This window comes from Hibiscus syriacus, unplaced genomic scaffold (genome assembly GCF_006381635.1).
Source record: "Hibiscus syriacus cultivar Baekdansim isolate YM2019G1 unplaced genomic scaffold, ASM638163v2 tig00005974_pilon, whole genome shotgun sequence".
Lineage (NCBI taxonomy): Eukaryota > Viridiplantae > Streptophyta > Magnoliopsida > Malvales > Malvaceae > Hibiscus > Hibiscus syriacus.
The window spans coordinates 2,756,940-2,784,898 of NW_024062076.1; the positions used below are offsets into that span (position 1 = coordinate 2,756,940).

General features: G+C 34.1%; 1 pseudogene; it reads left to right on the forward strand.

Moving 5' to 3' along the window:
• Nucleotides 1-36: 36 nt before the first annotated feature.
• On the forward strand, nucleotides 37-27,959 carry LOC120200417 (annotated as a pseudogene).

Sequence of the window (27,959 nt, forward strand, 5' to 3'; positions counted from 1 at the left end):
AATAACGGCCTTAATGGAAATTACAACATTAGTTTCTTCTTTGATAGAAATTACCATAATAATGTGTGTTCCCCTAAAAAAAATTAAATATTTTTTAACGCTTTAAGGATAATAAAAGAATCATAGATTAAATTCGATCAAATTCTTAAATTTTTAATAGTACGAATAATTTATAATTGATAGTATCGATTTCGGGTATTGTGGGGTATTAATCATTCCCTGAACATAATTGACTCTCAGACCCAATATTTCAAAAAACGCATTCCATCTCCTTCTTTTAAGAGATCTTATTAAAATTCTTTAAAAGGTATTTTTTAGGGTATTTGATCTACCTAAACCAAAAGGTCAATGGCAACTCCAACCATTCCCGAGTGTTTCTATATTTTTTGTTTTCGACTCCTAAAAACATTCCTTTTCGATAAAAAAAAGTCTTCATGATATGTGTAATTTATGGAGTTATATTATTTGATGCACTTATACATTATGAGTGGACTGATTGGTTCAGGTTCAATAAGTTCACATGATGTGAAAATTTAAATTCTTTGATTGAGTAGTTTGGTTGAGTCTAGTGAAGTCACTATGATTGGTTTAATGTATTGGGTAGTTGTACCTTAGTTGATATGGTAAATAAGAGATTTTCATAGGCATTCCTAAGTGTTGTGTTTTGGTCAGTTTTTCAGAATTGTCATTATGAGGCTATGAGATTTTTTATGTGCGAATTAGTTGTTATTATTAAATTGCATATGAATATCGGATTATTTTGTGTTGATTTGGATCGTTTGATAATTTCTACGTATGTTTCCAGAAGAGTCTGTGGTTTTCATTGGATTGTAAAGTTGAGTTTTGCATTGAGTCAGTTTTTCAGAATTGTCATTATGAGGCTATGAGATTTTTTATGTGCGAATTAGTTGTTATTATTAAATTGCATATGAATATCGGATTATTTTGTGTTGATTTTGGATCGTTTGATAATTTCTACGTATGTTTCCAGAAGAGTCTGTGGTTTTCATTGGATTGTAAAGTTGAGTTTTGCATTGAGAATTATTAATTTGGCTCTAGTGTTTTTTGCTTTTCATCATGTGGCATAGAGGGAATTAGAAGAAATGAAGTTTGGGTTGCAAGATTCATTGGATCGTGTTTTTCTTTGGGCAAGTGTTTTCTAAAGTGTGTGCCCATCAAAAAGGTTAGTGGTCAACATTTTGATGTTGTAGGTGAAGGTAATTGTGTGGGTTCAAAAGAGATTCGGGTTATTGTGAATTCAGAAGTCATTAAGGAACGCTAATTCAGAAGTCATTAAGGAACGTTATCGAGGTTTGCATCTTACTTGGGTTAGTTGGTTGTTATCAATAAGTTGTTGATGAGTTTTCTGTTATTACTATTTTTTTTTTTAAATTTTCTACAGAAGAGTGTCAGTTCAATTGGATCGATGTGATGTAAGTTAGTCTTGTGAAGCTTTAGTTCGAATGGATTGTAGTTTCGTTGATGTTTCGGTTGGGTTCAGGAAGAATTGTGAATTTGATGATGTTCAATTTCAGGTTCTTCTTGCATGTTAATGTTAGATGGTAAAGTGGTCATGTATGTTCGAGACGGATGAGGTATTACAAGTGTAATTATCCAATGTATAGTGTTAGTTTAGTTGTGGTCGAGTTGTTGAAATACTGTTTGTGCTCGATTTCGTATCATCAGGAAGCCAGATTTGTTGTCGATGTTTTGAGTTGTAGACAAAGGAGTGAGTTCCAGGCTTTGTTGTTCAGTGGAGTGTTCAGTTAATGGTGCATGATTTACTAAGTTCGGGTTTGACTGAATTCTTTGCATTATGTTTAGTGTTAGATGTGATAGTTTTGTTTGATGTCAGTGGTGTTTTGTGTTTTTGTGATAAATTGAAAGTCCCGATAGTTTTGATTTAGGATGCACGATTGGATTTATGGCTCGTGGTTCGTTTGCTAAGGTGTATTTGAGAATTCGTAAGGTTTATGAAGGTGGCACGACGAAAGCATGATAGTCTGGGTAAAGTTGTGCAATTCGAGATTTACATTTGCATAACGTTTCATTTTAATTATTCCATATCATAATTTGCATTTATGTCGAGGCTTACGGATTAGTTGTAAGAAGTTTTAGATTTGAGGATGAAATTGGTATGATCAATATCATGTCAAATGGTGGTTAGTTAGAATTTTGTGCTGAAAGTGTTGGAAGGTGGGCTTGAGTTCATATTAATAATTTTAGTGGTTTAGATTGAATGCTCAGGAAGTTGCATTCGAGGTTTGTGTGATCAGGAGTGTTGTATTCTGTTGTGTTGGATCGAGCGTTAATGGGTGAGGATGTTGCTTTTGATTTGGGTTTGGGTTTGCGAGATTGAGGATAAGTGAAGGTTTTTTTTTTGGGTTAGTTAAGGTTATGATTGGTTGTCAGTAATCGTGAGATGAATTGCAGTATTATCGGATGCATATTAGATTAGTGGTTTTTATTTTCCAAAAGTTTTATCGTAAAACAAAGTGATGTGATTCATGAGTGGTATCTTAGACAAGAGGTTATTTGGTTCATATGAGGTTGTTGTGTATAACGGTTTTGTTGCTTGACATCTATATCAGTCATTTGAGCTTAAGTGTATCTGTGATGTTGCCATAAATCAATGTTAGTAGAAATTATTTTGATTATTCATATGATTGTTTTTTGTAAATCTGATCGAGTTTTGTCTTTATGTTTCTTTTTTTAGAGATTTATTATGGTTTAGCTCGCATAAGAGAATCCTTTAGAATAGAAAAGATTTTTCGGTGTGTTATTGTGGTGTATCCACAACTCAAGCTAAATTGTTTATGAATATGGTCGAGTGTGATAGTTGTTTCTATTCTCTAAGTTCATTTTGAGGGTGATATTATTTTTAGGAGAGAGTTGTAATATCCTAAAATCTGGGTCAGTAGTTTCGGGTCGATAATATGGTAATTTTCGTGATTTCTTATAAAGAAACTACATGTTGACAATATTTTTAAAATATTAAAATATAATTTTATAATATTAAATATAATTTTATTTTGATTTTATTAAGTGACTAAATTTATTTTTTTAAAATTGAAATTTTAATTACTAAATTATAAAATGATCAAAATATCGAAATCTATAAAACTTTTACCAATTTTTATTTTCCAATGTCTTATCGTGAATCTCCTCTTCATCTCCCTTTGATTTCAATTTTATTTTAATTGATCTAAAATGTCAGAGGTACTCTGTAATTCAAGTACTCTTCAAATTTAGGTACATGCAATTTCGAGTCACATGTACTTAATTTATATTTATATATTTTAATTTATATTATTTAAAAAATAAATATAAAATTTTTTAAAATTTAAAGGTATAGAATACATAGTTCAGTCATAAAATTTAAAAGTTTAATAACATATTTAAAAATAAAAATTATTATATATAAAATTAAAAAATATAATTAAATTTAAAATATTTTTAAGTTAAAAGAAATAATTTGAGAAATATTTTAGATTGATAGAGTGAAATAATTTAAGAGATTAATAATTTAGAATGTTGTGTGAAATAATTTAATAAATTAAGAATTTAGAATATTAGGATGAAATTATTTGAGAATTAGAAATAAAAAATATAATATAAAAATAAAATAATATATATATATATATATAAGAAACTAATATCGGGTCAGCGAGTACCCGATTAAGCATTATTTTACGATCCAGACTCTGTAACACTCCAAATTCCAGGTTAGTAGTTTTGGGTTTATCCGAGAGATAAGTGGACCTCATAGAATTTATAATTCAAGTCGTTAGGCTTAATTAGGTTGAAATTGGGACCAATTAGTCTTAAGATTATATTTTTGAATGGTAGAAAGATGATAAATGACCAAAAGCACAATTACCCCATTTTAGAGGATGAGAGCTTTTATATCTCTCATTTCATATTCATCATTTCATTTCTATTTTCTCCCACTTCTCTCTGCAAGCTCCAAAATCCAAGGGTGAGTCTTTTGAGCCATTTCTTGCCTCTTTCATACTTTATTTTCATTCTAAATCCCTCCAGCAAGATCTTTTTAATGAATCAAAGCTTTGGGTTCTTTGGTTGCAACAAAAAGTGTGAGATTTTCATCCAAAACAAAAAGGGAAGGAGCGTGGCTAAGCAAGAAGCTTCATTTCGGGATTTAAACATCAATGTAGTGTATTTCTAATCCTTTGGAGTGTTAAGGCTTTCATAAACATGATGATTTGCTAGGATTTGAGTATTTGAGCTTTTAGGGTTTCAACCTTGATTTAAGCCATATATGATGAATTTGATGTAAAACATGTGTTTTTAAGACACTTTATGGCCCTAATTAACTCCCTAAATTTTCAGCACACGAATAGAAATCAAACTATGGCATTTAGAGTGATTTTAGGCATTTTCCTGAGCCTAAATAAATTATTTATAGGTTCGAGTATCGATACTAGATGATTTTGGGTAAAAGAATTAGGGATTTCATGTAGGGACTATCGATATTGTTGTGAGAGTATTGATACTGCCCCTTTAGTATCGAGAACAAGAGTCATGGTCTCGAGACCGGGCTACAATTTTAGCAACAAAATGCAATTTTAGTATCGATACTCATTTGGGTATCGATACTTGACCCCAGGGTATCGATACTACAAGTAGAGTATCAATACTACCCACCTTGGATGATCAGTTTCGATGTGATTAAGGTCGTAGGAGTAGGTTACAACCAAAATAACCATCGAATGCGTAATGCGTCCAAGTATCTTCAATTGAGCATGTAGAGGATGTCTAAAAATGAAGGGTCCTTACATAGAGAGTGTACCAACAAGTAGTGCGACCCAAGAATCCAAATTATGAAACATTAGAAGCGTGCAGCAAAAGAACGACATAGAGTGATGGACGCAAAATTGTCCCTTTAATTCAAGAATAAATTAAGGGAAAGCGTAGTAAGAACAAATAGATTATTGCTACCCAAAAATAAACCCGAGTCAGGTATCGGGCCAGCCAGTATCACAGTCAGTAAACATAAACATAGTATTCATCGTGAAGTCACGAATGGGTAGAGATTTCTCTAGAGTAAGATTAGTGACTAAAATGCCCTTAATTAACGAACAATAATATCAACACATATTATCAGTAGTAAAAGACTAATAAGTCATCGATTAACGTTCTAATAAGAGAACGACTAAGATAACAACTAGGTAGACCAGTAAACGAGATCAGTAATAATTTAGAATAACTTGACACAGTAATAGGTATGATGTCATAAAACTAGCATTTGTGTGTAACACTCGGGAAACGGTCAAGACTGTAACACCCATCTCTCGTATACCTTTCCGTACACGAGATACAAATGTCACATCACTTTTAAAATAGTTCCATATTTGAAAACCCAGTAACAAAAATTTCGATTTCTTAAAACATAACATTTTAATATAAAGCAATACATTGATTGTAATCTGTTACAAAATTCTACTTAATTAAAATTCAGAGCACTTTTAATACTTTAATTACATGTCAAATACGTTTTTACAAAATATCTAGATTGCCCCTTTGTCACTGATTAGTCAACATGAATTGATGATCACTGCTGCTACAGCTGCACTCCTTACTCAGTTAATCTCTGTCTTTACCTAAGCGTGGAAGCAACACACGTTAAGCATTTACTTAGTGAGACATAGCATTGTAAAGAACATTAAGGTGTACATAAGTATATCATAGTTATTTGATTTCAAACTAATTCGTATTATCCATAAGGATTAGCTAAGTCCCTTTTTATGAAACCAAACTTCATTCGTACTATTTTCATAACCTCCTTTATATGTCCGACATACCTTTCTTTCTTTTACCTTATTTTTTTATATACTTTAATTTCAGTTATGACCACTTTTCATGCCTTAATATATATGTTCATTCATTTTTAGTTATGACATACTTTCATGCTTTAAAGTATATGTTCATGTATTTTAATTATGGCATCCTTTCATGCCTTAATTCATCCTTTCATGCATTTTTAGTTATGGCATCCTTTCATGCCTTAATACATCCGTTCATGCATTTTTAGTTATGGAATCCTTTCATGCCTTAATGCATTCGTTCAAGCATTTTTAGTTATGGAATCATTTCATCCCTTAATGCATCCGTTCAAGCATTTTTAGTTATGGCATCCTTTCATGCCTTAATGCATCCTTTCATGTATTTTTAGTTATGTCATCCTTTCATGCATTTTTAGTTATGGCATCATTTCATACCTTAATGGATCCTTTCATGCATTTTTAGTTATGGCATCCTTTCATGCCTTAATGCATCCTTTCATGCATTTTTAGTTATGGCATTCTTTCATGCATTTTTAGTTATGGTATCCTTTCATGCCTTAATGCATCCTTTCATGCCTTAATGCATCCTTTCATGCATTTTTAGTTATGAATTCAGTTTAGAGCAGTTCATACTCTAAAAATCATTCATAATACTCTTTCCATGCATATAATGATAACATAATCAATACTATAAAACATACATAAATTTAAACATTCTAATTTGCATCTTCTTCATCTCAAATAATTACAATAATGTACTCACCTGATAATCCCTGCTACTAAGATGTAGAGATGTCTAGCTAATTAGCAACTTTATTTTCCCCCATTTTCTTGCTAGATTCAGGAGCTTGGTTATAATCTACACAATCATCCATTCAAGACATATATCATTCCAAATGTTAGTATATTCCCTAACATTTATACTTGAATACTTAAAAGTACCATTCTTTCAATTTCTATAACAATTTCAATCTATCTTATAGTTTCAAGCTCATTAGTATCGGTACTACTACCCTGGTATCGATACTTCTATACTATGGTATCGATACCCCCTTTTAATATCGATACCATTTCTATATTCTGTGTTGCATGGTATCGATAACATTTTCTCAGTATCGATACTACTATACTATGGTACCAATACTCCCTTTCAGTATCGATACCATTTTGACATTATGGATCCATGGTATCGATACTTCCCTTTGTTAGTATCGATACCCCATCAGTATCGATACCACTTGCATCGATACCGATATTGTTCATCCAATTTCTACCTATTTACACCTATAGTATCGATATTGTTCTATCAGTACCGATACCATTGCCCAGATTTATCATTTTTCAACTCGATTTTCACTTAATTTTCCCCTCTAATCTTATACTTTTACCTCCAACAATATTATTTAACTCATCTTTACTTAACCCAACTAACTTTACTTCATTTTGCCACCATTAACATCTAACATCTTCATGGAACATCTCAACTCAAGAATCATATCATTTTCCTAAACATGTTTTTAATCATATGTCATACTTCTAATCTCTTATTCAATCCTTTGACAAGCATGTTCTACTAATAAACCTTAATAAAAAGACATATATCAACATATCATTCAAAAACACATTTCTTTAAATCTCCTATAAAACATCCACCACTTAGTTTACATTATCACTTAATGTTACCAAAACAACCCATAATTTAAAGGAAGAGCTAGCTAATGGAAGTTTACCTTATGCGAGAGAGGATAGCACTACCCACGTGAAAAAGAAGAAGAATAGAAATGGCTACTTTCCTCTTTTTTCCCCTTTTTAAAATCCCTAATAAGGGAATATATATATATATATTAAAATTTCATTTTCCCTCTTAAAAGACCAAAGTTCCCTCTTAATTTATCTATAGATAAAATTAGTCTAAACATTATTCCAAATCATTTTCTCATCTTTTACCACTTATTCAAATAAATCTTAAATTTTCAAATCTTTTCAATATGGTCCCTGATATGATATTTGGGTATTACAATTCTCCCCTTAAGAAAATTCATCCTCGAATTTAATTAAATACCTGAAGCGAAGAGGTATGGAAACTGCATTCTCATGTCCTCCTCTCTTTCCCAAGTAGCTTCTTCAACCTTATGATTTTGCAAGAGTACTTTAACTAAAGGAATCTTTTTGTTGCGCAATTATTTGAATTCTCTAGCCAGGATCCGCACTAGTTCTTCTTAATAAGTTAAATCTGATCGGATCTCTATCTTTTCTGGTATGATAATGTGAGACGGATTTGATTGGTATCTTCTGAGCATCGATATGTGAAAAATATTATGTATAATATCCATATTCCGGGGAAAAGTTAATTGATATGCTACTGGTCCGACCCTTTTTAATATCTCATAAGGTCCAATGAATCTCGGACTTAGATTTCCTTTGCGCCCAAATCTCAAAACTTTCTTCCAATACGACACCTTTAGAAACACTTTATCTCCCACTTGAAATTTGATATCTTTTCTTTTCAAATCATCATAAGATTTCTGCCAATCGGAGGTTGTCTTTAGAATGCCCTGAAAAATCTTTACTTTCTCTTCCATTTCTTTAATCAACTCTGGCCTAACTAGGTCTCGGTCTTTTAGTTCAAACCAATTTAATGGTGTTCGGCATTTTCTCCCATATAAAGCTTTATATGGGGCCATCTTAATACTCGATTGGTAACTATTATTATACGTAAATTCCTGTAAAGGCAAATACTTTTCCCATGACTCTTTAAATCCAATCACACATGCCCTTAGCATATCCTCAAGTATATAAATAGCTCATTCTGACTGCCCATCCGTCTGCGGATGAAAAACTGTGTTGAAGTTCAATCAAGTACCCAATGCATCATGTAACGACTTCCAAAATCTTGAAGTAAACATTGGGTCTCGATCGGACACTATTAATATAGGCACTCCATGCAGTCTTACTATCTCTTTTATATAATACTCTGCATACTTATCCATCGATTAATCTACTCGAACTGGAATAAAATGAGCTGTCTTGGTCAATCGATCTACAATTACCCATATGGAGTCATTTTTACCTGGTGATAAAGGTAACCCTGAAACAAAATCCATGGTAACTCACTCCCACTTCCACTCAGGAATGAATATTGGTTGAAGCAATCTAGAGGGTACTTGATGTTTAGCTTTTACTTGCTGACATGTTAAACATTTTTCCACAGACTTCGATACAACTCTTTTCATACCAGGCCACCAATAACAACTTTTTAAATCCTGGTACAACTTATTTCCACCTGGATGCAACGTCAAAGGGCTATAATGTGCTTCATAAAGAACATCTTCCTTCAATTCATTATTATCGGGAATGCAAAGTCTACCCCGATAATATAGACATCCATCCACTCTTATTTCGAAGTCTTTGGTATCATTCTTTTCGACTTGTGCCATTCTCACCAAGCATTTCTCATCTTGACTTTGTAGCTCTTTTATCCTATCCAAAAACATCGGCTTTAACTTAAGCTCAGTAATCAAAGCACCATCTTCTGTTAATGACATATGTGTATCCGAGGCCCGTAGAGAGGCAGAAATCTTTCAGCTCAGTGCATCTACTACCACATTCGCCTTTCCGAGATGATAATCGATAATTAGATCATAATACTTTAAAAGCTCGATCTATTTTTTTTGTCTCAAGTTCAGTTCTTTCTGAGTTAACAAGTACTTTAGACTCTTATGATCCGTATATATATGGCACATTTCCCCATACAGATAATGACGCCATATTTTCAATGCAAACACAACGGCTACTAATTCTAAATCATGAGTCGAATAATTTTTCTCATGATTCTTCAACTGTCTTGAGGCATAAGCCAAAACTTTTCCATCTTGCATCAGCACACACCCCAGTCCATTATGGGATGCATCACTGAAAACAACATAGTTTTTTCCTGACTCAGGTTGCACCAGAACTGGGGCCTCGGTTACTATTCTCTTAAGCCTTTCAAAACTTTCTTGACATTTCTCCGTCCAGACAAATGGCATATCCATTCGTAACAACTTAGTTAATGGTAAAGCTAACATTGAGAAGTTCTTCACAAACTGTCTATAATAACCAACAAGTCCCAAGAAACTCTGAACTTCATAAATAATTCCTTGGGGGTTGCTCATGTCATGCATTCATGGCTCATAAGACCATGATCATGCACGACAGTAAGATAATTAGCTCATACAAGCTCAATACCATTGAATTACCTTGTTTTCTTTGCACATGTAGGTATATTGGAGCATGGAACACATTGGGAAAGCTTGGTGGAATATTTGGAAGCCATATGCAGCTCACCATCATCTCACAAACATCATGGCAGCTCTTGGAACACTAAGGAAAACTCAACTCAGGTGAAGGAGCTCAAGGCTAGCTAATCTCAGCTAGTTGGACTATTTGAAGATAAGTTGCTAAAGGTGACATCAAATGTAGCTAAATGTAACTGACGGTGTTGCTATGAAACTTGGGAGGTCACGGCTAAGGATTCATTCACCAACAACCCTTACATTGTTAGTTAGCTAAGCACATGCAATCTTGAAGGTAGCTCAACTCACACCCAAGGCTGCTGCCCATGCTTGGTCTTCATCCTATGCAAAATGTTGTACCACAAGCATCCTAGAGAGCCATCTGCACGCCTTGTGAACAGCCTGGCCATGTGCTATGCGTGTGACTCCATTTAGGCGCCAAGATGAATGGTCACCTATCCATTCGGCCAAGCATCATTCCTCCTCCAATTTAACGCCAACTTGAAGGGCTTCAAGTGCTATTCAACCATGAGACATACTTCTCCATTCCAACTGATCCAACATCTTATTTTTCATGTTATTTATTAATTAAATTATGTCATTATAGAGAGACACAAGGGTTTGTTGAACCACCATGTACCCATTTGGCCAAGTCCCTTCAAAAACTATAAATAGGCTAGTCCTATTTCATTTGTAGACACACCTTTCTTATCAATTAAAGTGATATTATTCTCTTACTTAAGTCCTTGTGACTTTTATCGACTTATCAAGTAATTTATTTACTTGTGGCGTCAACCCCTTTTCCCTTGATACTTGTGGTTCCTATCTTTATATAGATAGTGGGTCCAAGTCCTTGTTACCACCCCTTAGAAAGGATTTTTAAGGTCGGATCTTTTCTCTCTATAGCACTGGTTCTTCCTTGGTCACTTCTAAGATACTATCCTCACAACCTTTCATTGTTTCATTACCCATACCATAGCCATAACAACATACTTCCACTATCATTTCTCTTAACATAAATAGCCTACCATTTCACCTTTACATGTACCACCCAACCATCTATTTGAACCATTCACTTATACAGGTTATTTTGCTTCCTTCCTAGATCCACAATCAATCAAAAGGTAGAAATACCTTACATCATCATGAATATACCTACTACTTGATATCATTTATTTAGCATACTTATTTTTATGAAACTCTTAATGTTGCTCTAGATTACTGAATGTTGGGTTTTGTAAGCTCGACCTTCGGATGTTTTTCATTAGCAGGTCATTAGCTTGAATAGTTCATGGAGCACTGTCATAGCAGGACTTCCAGTATCTCCTTCAGAATACTGTACCGAAACTTAGTGGGCATATGTATTCACAGAACCTTACTCATGTATTCAAATTTATAAGTAAGAGTTTGTATTTTATTTAAACTATTTGTCGTGGAGCTCCAATTTATAAAATGTTTTATAACTCATGTTTATCATTGATACCATATAGTATGTTTTAAAAAGAAAATAAACAGTTTTTTGAAAATCAAAGGTTGCCTCGATGGCTCAATGTGACATTTTAGGCTCATTCGAGTTTAGGGTGTTACAGACTCGACTCAGATACCCGCTAAAAATAGAGGGTCGAGTACCTGGCCTAAAATTTGGGTATTTTTAACTATAAACACCTAATAATTTTAGATCGGATCAACGAGTCATGTCGAGTCATCCAAGTCGGGTATTTTTAAACACCCTTAATTTTAACTACTTTTCATCTTGATTTCAACTATCTTTTCTTTTGTTTTCATTCCGTAACCAAACACTTTCTAAATTTTACAAATTTTCTTCATATTTTTCATCTATCTCAACCAAAATCTTCTTCTATTCATCAAAGTTTTCTTCGCAGACATTTTCTTCATGGATTTCATCTTCTTCTTATTTTTCTTATGGTTGATTCCTCCTACATCATCGTTGGTTCAAGTTTTCTTCAAAATTCATCTTCCTTCAATCCTAGCTCATATTCTCCTATCTTTTGTTATCATTTTTCAGCAAGGAAAATCTTGTTTTCTTGGCTATTTTTTATGCTTTAATGACTAAAATATCCAAGGTGAGGTGATCTTAAAGATCACTAGTTTTTATTATGATTTTTAAAGAATAAATTATGTTTTTTTGTAAAATTTATTTAAGGTGGTTTCTAGATCTAAATTTTTATGATTCTTGATGAATCTAAGTTATTTTCATGATGATTATGATCATATTAAATTATTATTTTGATTGCAAATGAATTGGATATCGATTTCTTTAAAACAAGCTTGATTTTGTCATTTTTCAAAAATATGGGAGTTGAGTCAATTGCTATTTTTTAGTAGATTTTGATTTTGTTTATATGCTTATTTTGATTTTTCTTTATCAACTTTAATCAAGGGAAAGTAGTTACATTGAGTTAAGAGGCTTAGATCGCATCTACGATAAGAAGTTTTGATATTTTGATTGATTTTCATTTTGTTTTAAAATCATAATTTTATTCTCTATTTTGGAAGCATTAATGACTCAATAATATGCTATCTAAGGTTCTTTTTGATTGTATGATGAGGTAAAAATAGTGTGGTAGCAAGTTAGCAACTGTTCAGGGTTGAATCGTGTGGTTATGCCATCAAGGTGAGTGGTTGCCCATTCACTTGTGATGAATATGCTCATTGTTTAATGAAGGTTTAGTATGTGTAAACTTTAAATCTAAGGTTCTGAACTGGTTTACTTATTGTTGTTAATTGATTATGTGAATTTATGACGTGTTGATTAAAATATGTGATCATAGTGAGCATGTATCTTGTGATGTGATTTATGGAACATTGAAAGAATATGATTTATGTAAGCTTGTGAATTATGATATGTTGTTTATGGGCTATGATGCATTAGAATAATGTGATATATTAGATGCGAATTTGGAAATGTGCATATGATATGTGATGTGAATTGTAAATTGTGAATTGCATTTGTTACACTTGATGCATAGTTATTTTGTAAAAACTATGAATATGAATGTGAAATGGGATGAGTGGGAAAACTCTTACATCCATGGATAAGTGAGAAATTTACTCCAATTAAGATTGATCATGACAATCAACGTGATTTGTGTTTTGAATTGTGTTTTAGAAATGAATATGTTAAACTATGCATCTTGTGTCAACTACTCTTGGTGAATATGGATTAATTGCCAATTGTTCTTCATGAGACATTTGGATATGAAAGGCATGCCTATGAAAGAGCACTTTATGTTTTCTATTTATGATGGGATTACAATTGATAAGGTTGGTGCGTTTAGCCTAGCTCCAAGAAGATTAAGTGGTAGGTTGGCTATTGAGCATAGCTTTGAATACTGTGGTTTTGGACCTAAGGGAGTCCACAGCTAAAAGAGAGACGATGTATGAAGTCTATTTATCTAATAAGTGAGTTGTGTTTGGAACAAAGGTCATTGATCTTAAATTGAAATAAAAAAAATTGTGTGATGTGTGTGTAAGTTTCCATGAAGATAATTGTGCATGAGTGTGTGTGATTCGAAATAGTGAATAAGTTGAATTGAAACAAGTTTATAATCGGATATTTGTGTACATTTATGGTATATAGGTGTACATCATATCATAACTAGGGGTGCCTAATGAGTTAAACAACTCGTGAATTGTTTGAACTCGGCTAGGTCAAAACTCAGTAAACGATTGACTCAGGTTGACTCGACTCAAGAACTTAATGAGTTAGTACTATTTCGAGTTAGTACTTGAAATATTATATTATCGATTCAGTACTTAAAAGCAACGGTAGTACTAATAAACATAATTAAAATATAATTTTATATATCTTAATTAATATGTTATCGCTCGACTCGAGCGTTCATTAATTTTTTTAACAGAAAATAACTCAACAAACGGACCATTTGTGTACTAATACAATTATTTGTTAGATGTTTTAGCTAAATTATTCGTAAAATGACCATCCAGCTCAGTTGGTAGAGCACAAGTTTCATATCCTTGGGGTCGTGGGATCGAGTCCCACGGAGGGTATTTTATAATTCGGAGGTCTCCTGCGGAAGCTGCTCTCAACCTAGTGTTGGGGGCAGCCTACTATCCTACCCCCTTACCCCATTACATATGGGAATAAGGGTCAGCTAATTTTTTTTTAGCAGCGAAAAGCAAAAAAGCAAAATCGGGTGCAGGGAATCTGTGTATTTCACTTGTTGAAGCCCACGGGAAAAAAAAGACAAAGGAAACCGAATAATAATATTGCCCGACTCTTCTTCCCTTTCCGCTTTACCTTTTAAAAGCCTTCGCTTCGTTCCTCATCTCTCTGCTTCCTTAGTCTTCGTATCCTGTTTGTCTTTATACGTTAACAGTTTCATTGCAACATTTAATCTCTCTATTTGGGTCTTTATCATTTTCTTCATATTGCATTCTGGTTGAACAAGTGACAATTCAATGGCTACTGAAAAAAGCGTCGGGGCATTGAAGGAAGCAGATTTGAAGGGAAAAAGAGTGTTTGTAAGTGTTGATCTGAACGTTCCATTGGATGATAACTTCAACATAACTGATGACACTAGAGTCCGTGCTGATATTCCCACCATCAAGTATTTGATGGGTCATGGCCCTAAAGTCATCCTCTCCAGTCACCTGGTACTTCTCTTTACTTCAGATTTTATTATTATTATTTTTAATTAAAAAAAAGTGTTTACCTGTTTTACCTCACTTGATTTTTGGGTTTATTTGCATTTTTTTGATTTTATGTTCTATTAGTTTTGATTTACCTGTATTAAACCTCTTTTTATTACGAGATAAGATATTCCTTTTCATCTTTAGCTTGTTTTACTGTCCTTTTAGTGGCTTAAAACACGGAATAAAACATCCTTTTCAGGGCTAGTCAATTCATTAGGGTTATTGTGTGGTTTTTTAAAGTAAACTGAGATTGCGCTGAATGGAGTGTAGACACATGTTTTACCCGTTTTTAATGGGGTCTTTTTAATTTAATTTTATTTTAATTTTTTATTATTATTATTATTATTATTATTATTATTATTCAAATTACATATTACAACTTTTTGCAGGCTTAATACCCAATAAGCCCAACAAGCCCCATCTTAGCCCAGCAGCTCAAACTGATCCACTCAGTGACCCGATCCAGTAGCCCATCAACTCGAACCGGGCCAACACCCAAAACCGCTAGGGTTTCTTCTTTTCAACTATCAGCCGCCTTTATTCTAGCTGTTGGATCTGGACCCTAAATTAATAGTTCAAATCATCAAGGGTTAGGGTTTTGAACCATAAAACATCTTCAACTGCCACCGACTTCTCCCAGCTTCCAGCCACCGCTCAAGTTAAGCATCCCCTCTCTGACAGCATCTGACGCTGATATTATCACCGAACAGTGACTGAATCCATCAATCAGCCAAAAATCCGAGCAAATCATATAGAGAAAATAATATAAAATCAACAAAATATCAAAGCAAATCCCCACTATCCCAAGGCTTATCTCCTTGGTAATGAACATATCAAATCAAATCCATTACATGCATCCAGATAAAAGAAGATGGGGAAGACAGATGAAGAGGCATTCAGGTTTTTAGAAAAAAGGCCAGGAGGGATAAAAAAACAAAGGGGAAGAGAGAACCTCAGTAAAAAAGGGGAAGCCAACAACAACAAAAAAAAACCGAGAGTTACATAAACCAAAAGAGAAAAAGGGAGAAACTTACCGAGGGTCGGAGCATCTGGAAGCCCGAAGGTCATCAATTTCTTAGGGGTTTCGAAAGGTAAATACGTAGATCTCTTAGGATAGGGTAGCTTTTAAGTGGAATTGTGCTGGGTTTCGAGACGAGGGTAAGGAGAGGACGCTTTTGAGGTGGTTTCCTCTCTCCGGCCACCACGAGCTCCGCCTTGAGCTCCGCCAGTGGTCGTTGTTTCTTCTCTTCTGAAGAGAGAGTTAAGAGCGTTTGAAGCTCTCTCTCTCCTCCCTCGGTTTGAAATCGAGGCAAATGAAAAGGGATGTCATTTAAATGTTATATATATATTAAACGTATAACGATGTCGTTCTGGGGACATTATGCGTGTTTTTGGAGTGTGGGTTAATTACATGTTAGGTCCCCTATACTTTGTAATCGCATATTTCTATCATATAATGAAGTTTTAATTTCTTTGATTTCAACCATTAAGTTTTCAGAACTTATAATTTAGTATTGTTATTGATTATTATGTTATTTATGTTAACATTTAATTTTGGTCACGATATTTGTAAGTATTGTAATTTAGTCATCGTATGGAAATTGGTTTAACTATTATTTGATCCCTTATGTTTCTAGCTTATTTTAATTTAGTCCTAAATACTATTTATGGGTTATTTTCATTTCTGGTACCTGGGTTATTTAATGTTTGCAATCTTGGATTTGTTTTATTTATAATTACTTTTTTAGTCCTTTAACTTTCTACTTTTACTATTATAATCCCTTAATTTCTTGTTTTCACTATTTAGTCTTTTAAGTGTTTGTAATTACTGTTTTGAGCCTTCAAGTTTCTTTTTTTGGTATTTTAGTCCTTTAATTTCATGTTTTTACTATTTAGTCCCTAAAATTCTATTTTTTTCATTTTAGTCCTTGAGGTTTCTATTTTTACCTTTTAGCTCTTTAACTTTTTGTAATTATTGTGTTAGTCCTTTATGTTTCTATTATTATTATTCTAGTCCCCAATGTATGAATATTTCTCAATATAGTGTATTTTATTAAGTAAATATTATCTATGAGTATTAAATAAATGTGTTGTTTTTTTATTTTAATTCATTGGTATGTTGTTTTTATTTATTTATTTTATCTTATTTCCTTTTAATTTAATATTTATTTTCATTATGTTTCTTATCTAGGGTATGGTATTCGATATTTTCAAGAACGCGAATTTTGTAGAATGAGCGTGGAAAGGTTTCACTTGGTCGAAGTGATACGATCCGATACGGCATTTTAACAAAATGTGAACTTGAAATAAATCAATTTTAGTTTCTTAATTAATTCATCTTGTATTTTAAATTGAACAACGTGATGCATGTTTATCTAGATAACAAGTTATTTTATTTCACACAAATGTTAATTGTCATTTTTTATTCGATTCGCATTTTATCAAATAGGGAATATTCTTTATGGATAAGAAATAGTCGACATAGCTTTCCCGACGGAGGATTGCTAATCTCAAGATTTCTTTTCAAGTTAAAATATTTTCTCTAATTAATTAATTCAAAGCAAATTAATCAATATTTGATAAATGGATCAAAATTTAACTTTACGTTCGATTCACGATTTCTACAATTTACAACGATGTGTAAGCAACACAATACCAAATTTGGGTGTTGTGGGGGTACTAATCCTTCCCCATGCTTAACCGACTCTCGAACTCGTTTTAATCGAATCTTTGGTAAGCGCATACCAGTTTTCATCTTAAAAACAATTTTTCTTAAAATTGTTTTAAAAAGACATTTTTAGGTATTCGACCTACCTAAATCAAAGGTCGATGGCGACTCCCCATCCAATTTCATTCAAATCAATTTAAAATCACCAATTTTCCAAATTAAAGTCATAATCATTTTTAAAATAATATTTAATTGTTTACTTAAAAATTGGTTATGTCAGCTTGACGACTCCTCTGGGGACCTTTTTTAGAGAGTCAGACTGTAGGTCGCTTACACATTGTCGTAGTGATGGAAATTGTGAGTTCGAGTCTTTAGTTAACTTATGATTCATTTATTGAAGATTTTAATTACTTCGTTTTTAAATTGTCATACTAACATTTTAATTTTTGCTTTCAGCTTTGTCGAGGTTTTGTCAAGTTTTTTTCTTGTTTCGTTTTCCTTTTGAGTCAAAGGTAGGTACGTTCCTCCTCACACACATCACGTTCATTTACATGTCATAAGTTCTAGACACGAGCTTCGATCCAAATTAGTTGGGTTAATGCTTTACTCTCGTAAGAATTTATTCTTCGTATGAGTTTTTTCAAATAACCCATGGGATACATACCTTATACCTTCGTAGGGATTTATTCCTCGCATGGGTATAAGGCATTGAATCCTCTTGAATTGAACTCGTTCCACTTGAAATCTATAATGGGTGAGGATCGAGGGTTTGGTAGCCCAAGGGGGCACCGAAATCAAAGACAATTCCAGTACCATTTTCCTGTTAGAGCCGAAACCATGCATATAGTGAACCGTATAACGGTCACCCGAGGTATAGTCATACCGAACCTTTTTCTGTAAGTAGGTACCCGAAATAAGTGTACACAAAGGATGAGAGTTTCTGAACTTTCCTTTTTGCTTTAAATTATGTTGAATAACAGCATACGAACTAGATATCATGCGGTTAGGATCATTTTCTTGAAATAAATCATTGTGGGTAGAAAGCATGTCCGGGTAGGATTACTATTTATTTAAAGCATGTTCGGGTAGATATCATGACGGGGTAGGTATTATATTCATCTTTGAATAACATTTTTATCTATATCGAATGTCTTACCTTACTAACTAATTTCTTTTCTTTTGTTTGTGTACACTAACTTATTTCGTCTCTTTTGTCTGTCATTTTTTTGCATTGCAATGTGTTGTCATGACATAATGCAAGAGTATTGATTCGCAAGGGGATACTCATGAGAAACTCTTCACAAGAAGAGATAAAAGTTTTCAATCAAGTAGTCGCGTACACAGATATGCACCGAAGGCTAAAAGAAATTCAAAGAGTACAAGAATGAGAATTGCTCCAAGATCATGCAACATTCGAGACTGAAACGATGATCTATTGAGCCAAAGAGTAATCCAGCAATAGATTCTCATCTACAATCATTTCATCGCTAGTTATCAAGAAGCGACACACCGACTTTACCACCGCAGGGGCATTAACCGAGTTAGGTTATAGAGCATTGAGGGGTATCATTTTTGAGGACGAAGATCCGAGACGAAGCAGTGATCATCTTCAGACTCAACGTCTAAGCGAAGGCATGTCTGTAAAGTGGATTGTCTTGTAATGTGAAAGCTTTTATTTCTGGTAAAAAATATTCTAAGATATTCATCATTGGGATCAACATTATTACATCTGCATTTGCATTTTTTTCATTTTTCCTATGCATTTCATCATTCATAAAAACATGGAATTAATCAGTGGAGGAGTCGATGAAGTGAACATAACCATGTGACACCACATAGAAGCAAGATTCGAATAAATCAGTACAGTGAAAGTATATTCAGCTGGTTGTAGGATTGGGCCTTCTAGTATGATCCAATAAAAGAATCTTTGTTTCCTGCAAGATCAAGAACCTGATGGATTCTGGGGAATGGAAAATCGAAGAAGGATGGGGGCAGTACATCTACCATTGGCATCCATAGAGATTATTTTGTTTGAACTCGTTTTTGCTTTGTCTTTAATATTTTCTTAAATACTTTTAATCTTAATGATTGAACTTATGCTACCTTCTAAGGTTGAATAATTGAACGTGTTTTAATCTTTAGTTCTTTGAATATCAAATGAATTACAGATTCTTTTAATTCTTCATGAATTATGGATTTTTGACATATGACAAGATTATACCTTTCTTATCTTGTCCAAAACCCCAGAAATAAAATCTCTTGATTCTTTACTCGAAATAATTCATGGTCACTACCAAAAGATTAAAATTTTGACATTTCATCTCTTTGAGACCTTAAAACATTGCCTTTATATTTTTGAAAAAAAATCATACCCTTATATTTCATTGAGCCAATCAAGTAACATCATCGTCTTCTTAGACGCAAAACCGACATTTTCTTCTACCAATAAAACCAGAAGGCATTGAGTACAAGATGTTCGCTTGAACATGATCCTTCATACAATAAGACAACGTGGGACATCTAGCATCAATTTTCTGAAGACGAGCATGAGCAATTGAGACATGCTAAGAGCAAGAAACAAAAAGAAAAAATAGAAATAATTTGAAATAATTCTATCATGCATTAATTACATTTTTTCATGTGAATAAAAATTATTCCTAAAAATCTATCCACCTGGGGATACCTCTTCTGCAAAGACTTCTACGTATGAAATGATGAACGGCATTTTTTTCATTATCCCTTCATAAAAGGAGAAAATATATTCCTTGTGTCCCCTTTGAGCTTAAATCATATTTATCTTCTGATTCAACCCTAACCAAGGATCACCCTCCACACTGGGAGGCAAGGTGGATAAAATATGCTCGCATGAGTGAAGACTATTGATCCTGATAAGATATCGAAAGGTGAACCAAATGTCAAATGGGAAGAACCAATCAAAACAAAGAGGAAAAAAAAGAAAAAAACAAATAGAAAAGAAGGAAAAATCAAAGAAAAAAAATACAAGAAGCACACGCAAAGAGTCTCTCGACTAAAATGACGCATCGAGCTTCAAACCATGAGATTGATCAAACACAATCAAATAATCAGTTCACCAGAAGATCATAAAGGACACATACGAGCAGATAAAAATTGAGCAAGACAAAATCGAAGGTATCAGAATGAATTGATCCTTGGTTTAATTACCCGCAAACACTTGTTTGGGCCTTTTATCTATTTCTTTCATAACCCTGAACCATGGCCTACATTACGTACCTTAGAAGTCCCTTCTAATCATACATGATTTCTAAACAGAAGAGACTATCTTCAGTTTTCATCCCGCTCGTCAAGATTAATCTTTTATTTGCAAAAGGTTTTCTAAAATCTTTAATGCATGATAGCTGAAAAAAATAACAAATAGGGGTTCAAGACGTAAATTCTGAATAACGTCTTGAAACCAAAGGAGGAATCGAGTTGAAAACCTGAAAAGGTGGCTCGAATATGAAGACTACATAACTATTGCATAAGAGGCGATCGTACAAATCCCTTGATGAGGCATCGCACAATCCGAATGAGATCATGAGAGCTGGGAGTCGGAGAACACTTCCAATAAATGAGTACAGAAGCTACTCCATCAGATCAGTGAATAGAAAATAAATGAGAACACCGTACCTTTGACCAAACACAATAACCTGAGACTTTTTATCCTTTATTTATTTAACCATACCTCAAAGATAGCATTGATCTTGACACTTGTCAAATATATATAATTTATTGAAGGATTAACAGTGTAATTAATCTTTAATATCCAATGAACTTTTGTTTTATGATTTATCAATTGTGAAACCTCGAAAGGGGTAATATTTTCAAACTTGTGATTAAACATTTTTCAAAACTCTTTTAATTGATATTTTTAAACTTTGGAAAATACAAGAAGAAGAAAAATGTTTGCAAACAAGACAATCTTTCTAGAGTGGATCTTGGTAGTTGACATGTGGTTTTCAGACACAAAGCTCATGTTTATAGTCAGTGCTAAAGGAATCAACATCGAATATTGGGGCATCTTAGAAGCAATCAACATCGAATGTTAGGGCATCTTTGGGGATTCAACATCATGATATAAACGATCAGATCTTCTGAAGGCATTTCCTCCACCAGCAAGAACAATCAGACTATCAATATCCTTTGATGTTGTTCCTCTCGAAACAAAATGTCATCTCGCTAGAGACAGCTTCTTTTGAAAAACAAATTTTGTCTCGCTTGAGACAGTTTTCTAAAAATAAATTTTGTCTTGCTTGAGACGATTTCTTTCAAAACAAATTTCGACTCGCTTAAGACATTTTTCCTTTGAGATACAAATTTTGAATTTGTTTCACATGCAACAAAGTTGATCTCACTTGAGATCGTTTTCTCAAAAACTAACTTTTTCTCGCTTGAGACAATTTCTCTAAAAACAAATGTTGTCTCACTTGAGACAATTTTCCCAATTATGAATGTGTTTCACTGGAAACAAACCATCATCTTTGAGTCGTTTCTCTTGAAACAAAAGATCTTTGAGTCTATTTCTTTTTTAAACAAAATTTTCTCTCTTAAGACAATTTCTTTTGAGAAAAATATTTGAGTATGTTTCTTTGGAAACAAAATTAACCATCTTTGAGTATGTTTCCCTTGAAACAAAACAAACATCTTTGAGATCGTTTCCCTTGAAACGAATTTTGCCTCGTTTGAGACAGTTTCCCATGAAACACCAATCATTGAGAACGTTTCCCTTAAAAACAAATTTTGTCTCGTTTGAGAGTTTCCTTTAAACGTCATCTTTGAGTCGTTTCCCTTGAAACGAGTTTTGTCTCTTTTGAGACAGTTACTTTTGAAACAAATCGTTGAGTCTGTTTCATTTGAAACAAATCTTTGAGTCAATTTCTCTTGAAACCATAATCCCTAAAGATGGCCAACCATCCTCATCAAGTAGGAACCGTGTCATCTCCCGACTAAACCTCCTCATCACGTAGGAGTCGTGTCACCCCTAGATAACCAAACGTCCTCATCACGTAGGAACTGAGTTATCACCACTCTTAAAGATGGCCAGTCGTCCTCATCACGTAGAAACCGTGTCATCCCCCGACCTGAGCTTCTCATCACGCAGGAGCCATGTCACCCCTGGATAACCAACCGTCCTCATCGCATAGGAACCAAGTTATCACCATTCCTAAAGATGGCCAAAACTCTTCATCACATATGAGCCGTGTCATCCCCGACCAGATCTCCTCATCGCGTATGAGACGTGTCGCCTTTAGACGACTAGACCTCTTCATCACATATGAGCAGTGTCGTCCCAAACATTAGACGACTAGACCTCTTCATTACATATGAGCAGTGTCGTCCCCAACAACAAACATTTTCAAATTTATAGGAGAAAGAAAGAGAACCAGACAAAAACGTGCAGTCTTGTCGTCTTTGCCCTATTTTTGTTAACACAAGAATGTGCAAAGAGGGGCAGTTGTAGACACCTTTTTTGTCTGGGTCTTTTTTATTTAATTTTATTTTAATTTATTATTATTATTATTATTATTCAAATTACATATTACAACTTTTTGCAGGCTTAATACCCAATAAGCCCAACAAGCCATCTTGGCCCAGCAGTTGGAACTCAAACTGATCCACTTAGTGACCCGATCCAATATCCCATCAACCAGAACCGGCCCAACACCCAAACCCTCTAGGGTTTCTTCTTTTTAGCTACTAACCGTCTTTGTTCCAACTGTTGGATCTAGACCCAAAATTAATAGTCTAAATAATTAAGGGTTAGGGTTTTAAACCCTAAAATATCTTCAACCACCGCCGGCTTCTCCCAGCTTCCAACCGCCGCTCAAGCCAAGCCTCCCCTCTCCCACAGCATCAGACGCTAATATTATCGTCAAACAGTGACTGAATCCATCAATCAGTCAAAAATCAGACAGAGAAAAATAATATAAAATCAACAAAATATCAAAGCAAATCCCCACTATCCCGAGGCTTATCTCCTCGGTAATGAACATATCAAATCAAATCCATTACATGCATCAAGATAAAAGAAGATGGGGAAGACAGATGAAGAGGCATTCGGGTTTTTAGAAAAAAATGCCAAAAGGGATAAAAAAAAGTGGGGAAGAGAGAACCTCGGAAAAAAAAGGGAAGCCAACAAAAAAAAGAAAAACCGAAAGTTACATAACCCAAAAGAGAGAAAAGAAGAAACTTACCGAGGGTCGGAGCGTGTGGAAGCCCGAAGGTTATCGGTTTCTTGGGGGTTTCGAAAGGTAAATACGTAGATCTCTGAGGCTAGGGTAGCTTTTAGGTGGAATGGTGTTGGGTTTCGAGATGAAGGTAAGGAGAGGACGTTTTTGAGGTGGTTTCCTCTCTCCAACCACCGTCGGCCACTACGAGCTCCGCTGTGAGCTCCGCCGGTGGCAGTTGTTTCTTCTCTTCGGAGGAGAGAGTTGAGAGCGTTTAAAGCTCTCTTTTTCCTCCCTAGGTTTGAAACTGAGGCGAATGAAAAGGGATGGCCTTTTTGGCCTTTAAATGTTATATATATATTAAACACAGAACGATGCCATTCTGGGGACGTTATGTGTGTTTTCAAAGTGTGGGTTAATTACATGTTAGGTCCCCTATACTTTGTAATCGCATATTTCAGTCATATAATGAAGTTTTAATTTCTTTGATTTCGAACATTAAGTTTTCAGAATTTATAATTTAGTACCGTTATTGTTTGTTATGTTATTTCTGTTAACATTTAATTTTGGTCATGATATTTGTAAGTATTGTAATTTAATCATCGTATGGAAGTTGTTTTAATTACTGTTTGATCCCTTAGGTTTCTGGCTTATTTTATTTTAGTCCTAAATACTATTTATAGGTTATTTTCATTTCTGGTACCTAGGTTATTTAATATTTGCAATCTGGGATTTATTTTATTTGTATTTACTTTTTTAGTCCTTTAACTTTTTATTTTTACTATTGTAATCCCTTAATTTCCTATTTTCACAATTTAGTCTTTAAGTGTCTGTAATTATTGTTTTGAGCCTTCAAGTTTCTATTTTTGGTATTTTAGTACTTTAATTTCATGTTTTTTACTGTTTAGTCCCTAAGATTATATTTTTTCATTTTAGTCCTTGAGGTTTCTGTTTTTACTTTTTTAGCTCTTTAACTTTCTGTAATTACTATGTTAGTCCTTTATGTTTCTATTATTATTATTCTAGTCCCCCATGTATAAATATTTCTCAATATATTGTATTTTATTAAGTAAATATTATCTATGAGTATTATATAAATGTGTTGTTTTTTTATTTTATTTCATTGGTATGTTGTTTTTATTTATTTTATCTTATTTCCTTTTTATTTAATATTTATTTCCATTATGTTTCTTATCTAGTGTATGGTATTCGATATTTTCAAGAACGTGAATTTGTAGAATGAGCGTGGAAAGCTTCACTTAGTCGAAGTGATGCGATCCGATACGGCATTTTAACAAAATGTGAACTTGAAATAAATCAATTTTATTTTGTTAATTAATTAATCTCGTATTTTAAATCGAACAACGTGATGCATGTTTCTCTAGATAACAAGTTATTTTATTTCACGCAAATGTTTATTGTCAATTTTTATTCGATTCGCATTTTTTCGAATAGGGAATATTCTTTACGGATAAGAAATAGTCGGGATAGCTTTCCTGACGGAGGATTGCTAATCTCGAAATTTCTTTTCAAGTTAAAGAATTTTCCCTAATTAATTAATTCGAAGCAAATTAATCAATATTTGATAAATGGTCATAATTTAACTTTACGTTCAATTCACGATTTCCACCATTTACAACGATGTGTAAGCAACATAGTACCAATTTTTGGGCACTGTGAGGGTGCTAATCCTTCCCCACGTGTAACCGACTCCCGAACTCGTTTTAATCGAATCTTAAAAAATGATTTTTCTTAAAATTGTTTTAAAAAGAATTTTTTAGATATTCGACCTATCTAACTCAAAGGTCGATGGTGACTCCCCATCCAATTTCATTCAAATCAATTTAAAATCACCAATTTTCCAAATTAAAGTCATAATCGTTTTTAAAATAATATTTAATTGTTTACTTAAAAAATGGTTATGACATGGAGGCTGGAACTTAATGTCACCAAACTTTACTTTAGTTTTTGCTAAGCATGTTACTGCTATCTCTTTTGCATCCTTTGATTTGCTAGGATTATTAGGAGGGATAGGTTGTGGAGGTTTGGAGTGATTTTGAGCTTCTTGAAAGTTGTCTTGGGGCATGATAACATATAGTTGTCTGTAATCTGTTTTGATTTTTATTTTCCTTCTAAAGTGCCTGATTAGCATAACCATGGTGCACATCTAAGGATCATGGTAGTGTTAAAAAGGGCATAAAGCGCACTAAAGAGGTAGATGTTTTTTAGTCAAGGCGCAAGGCAAGCTACTTATTGAAGGAAGGCGCACTCTTTGAAAATAAAAGATATACATGTTTTTTCCAGTTGTATAGTCAAGCAAAAAGAATCGAACAGGCGTGCCTTTATGCACCTCCACGCCTGATGCGCCTTGCTGCGCTTCATTGAAATTGCCTTGCCTAGACTCAATTAGGCGCTTCACCCTCACCTCGCCTTAATGCCTAAGCGCGCCTCAACTGCACCTTTTTAAACACTGGATCATGGAAACAATATATGGGCCATTCTGCAGGCTTTCTTGCTTTTATCTTTTCCTAATCAACCTTTTTCTCCCCATCATTTCTTTCTCAGGTTGAATTCTCATAATAAGTTTCTGGTTGCTTTTTCAGGGACGACCAAAAGGGTGTCACTCCTAAGTACAGCTTGAAGCCTCTTGTTCCAAGTCTATCTGAACTCCTTGGAGTCGAGGTTTGTCCTTTAAGAACTAGCACCTTCTCCATTTCATTGTTATTTGCTCGCCCCCCCCCCCCTTCTGCTTGTGCATTTGTATTTATCCTGTGATAGGTTAAGATGGAAAATGACTGTATCGGCGCTGAAGTTGAGAAATTGGTGGCTGAATTACCAGATGGAGGTATATTGCTTCTTGAGAATGTGAGGTTCTACAAGGAGGAAGAGAAGAATGATCCTGAGTTTGCAAAGAAGCTAGCTTCTCTAGCTGATGTCTATGTTAATGATGCATTTGGCACTGCTCACAGGGCTCATGCTTCCACCGAGGGTGTGGCTAAGTTCTTAAAGCCTTCTGTTGCTGGTTTTCTTATGCAGAAGGTATTTTGAATATCATAAGTCTGAATTTAAAGCATTATATGTATAATTTAGCAGTTTGGTTTAGGAATTGTCTGTTATATTACTTATTGGAAAGTGGTGTCAAGCTAATTTTATATCACGACGAGTTTGTTTTGAGCTCTGATAAATACCCTCGTAGGTGGTCTCTGGCCTGTTCCTAACTGAAGTTTGTCCTCCGAAATTTCTGTCATGATATTTTTTTCAAAGCATGTAGATAAAAACATGCAATAGTTATATGTTGGAGAAGTCTGTTTTGTATCTTTTACATGTCAAATTCTTTTTCTTTTTTAGGATCTTGATTATCTAGGTTGAGCCGTGGCAAATCCCAAAAAGCCATTTGCTGCGATTGTCGGTGGTTCTAAGGTATCAACCAAGATTGGGGTGATTGAATCACTCTTGGCCAAGGTTGACACTTCCTGGGTGGAGGAATGATCTTTACTTTCTACAAGGCCCAGAAATATCCAGTTGGATCATCACTTGTCGAGGAAGACAAACTTGATCTAGAAACATCACTTCTTGAGAAGGCCAAGGCAAAAGGGGTGTCACTCTTGCTTCCTACTGATGTCGTTATTGCTGACAAGTTTGCTGCAGATGCTAACAGCAAGGTTTGTTATGTTGCTTATCTGTACTATGTTTGACCTATGTGATCTATGCTGTACGGAGACTTGATTTTAGTGTTCTACCCCACCCAAATAAATAACGTTGTTCTCTCTATTTTCTCTGTGCCCTTCCCCAACTCGTTAAGCGGGGTGCATTAGTTTCACATCTAGTATATGTTAGTGGAATACCAAGCAATAGAATTGCTGCATCATCTCCTTTTCTGTTGATCCGGTATTTGAATTTGTTTCAGCCTTGGAATTGTGTCTATATTTTTGCAGGTTATGCCAGCATCTCAGATGTGCAATTGAGTCTTGCTTTGGTTATTTTTGCCAATATTTTATCGGCATTATATAAGATCAACCTATTGTTTTCGGAGTCGTAGATTCTAATGCAAATTCCATTGCATTATTAAGCTTGAAAGTAAAATTTCCTTTTTTGGGCTTTAAATACTTGAAACTTCAATTGCAAACAATTTGTTCTTGTACTATCATCTGTTCAGGCAATTGCTAAGAAGCTTGCGGAGTTGAGTGGCAAGGGAGGGACGACAATCATCGGAGGAGGCGACTCTGTTGCAGCAGTGGAGAAGGTCGGGCTTGCTGAAAAGATGAGCCACATCTCGACAGGCGGTGGTGCTAGCTTAAAGCTTCTTGAGGGAAAACAACTACCTGAAGTCCTTGCTCTTGATGATGCTTAA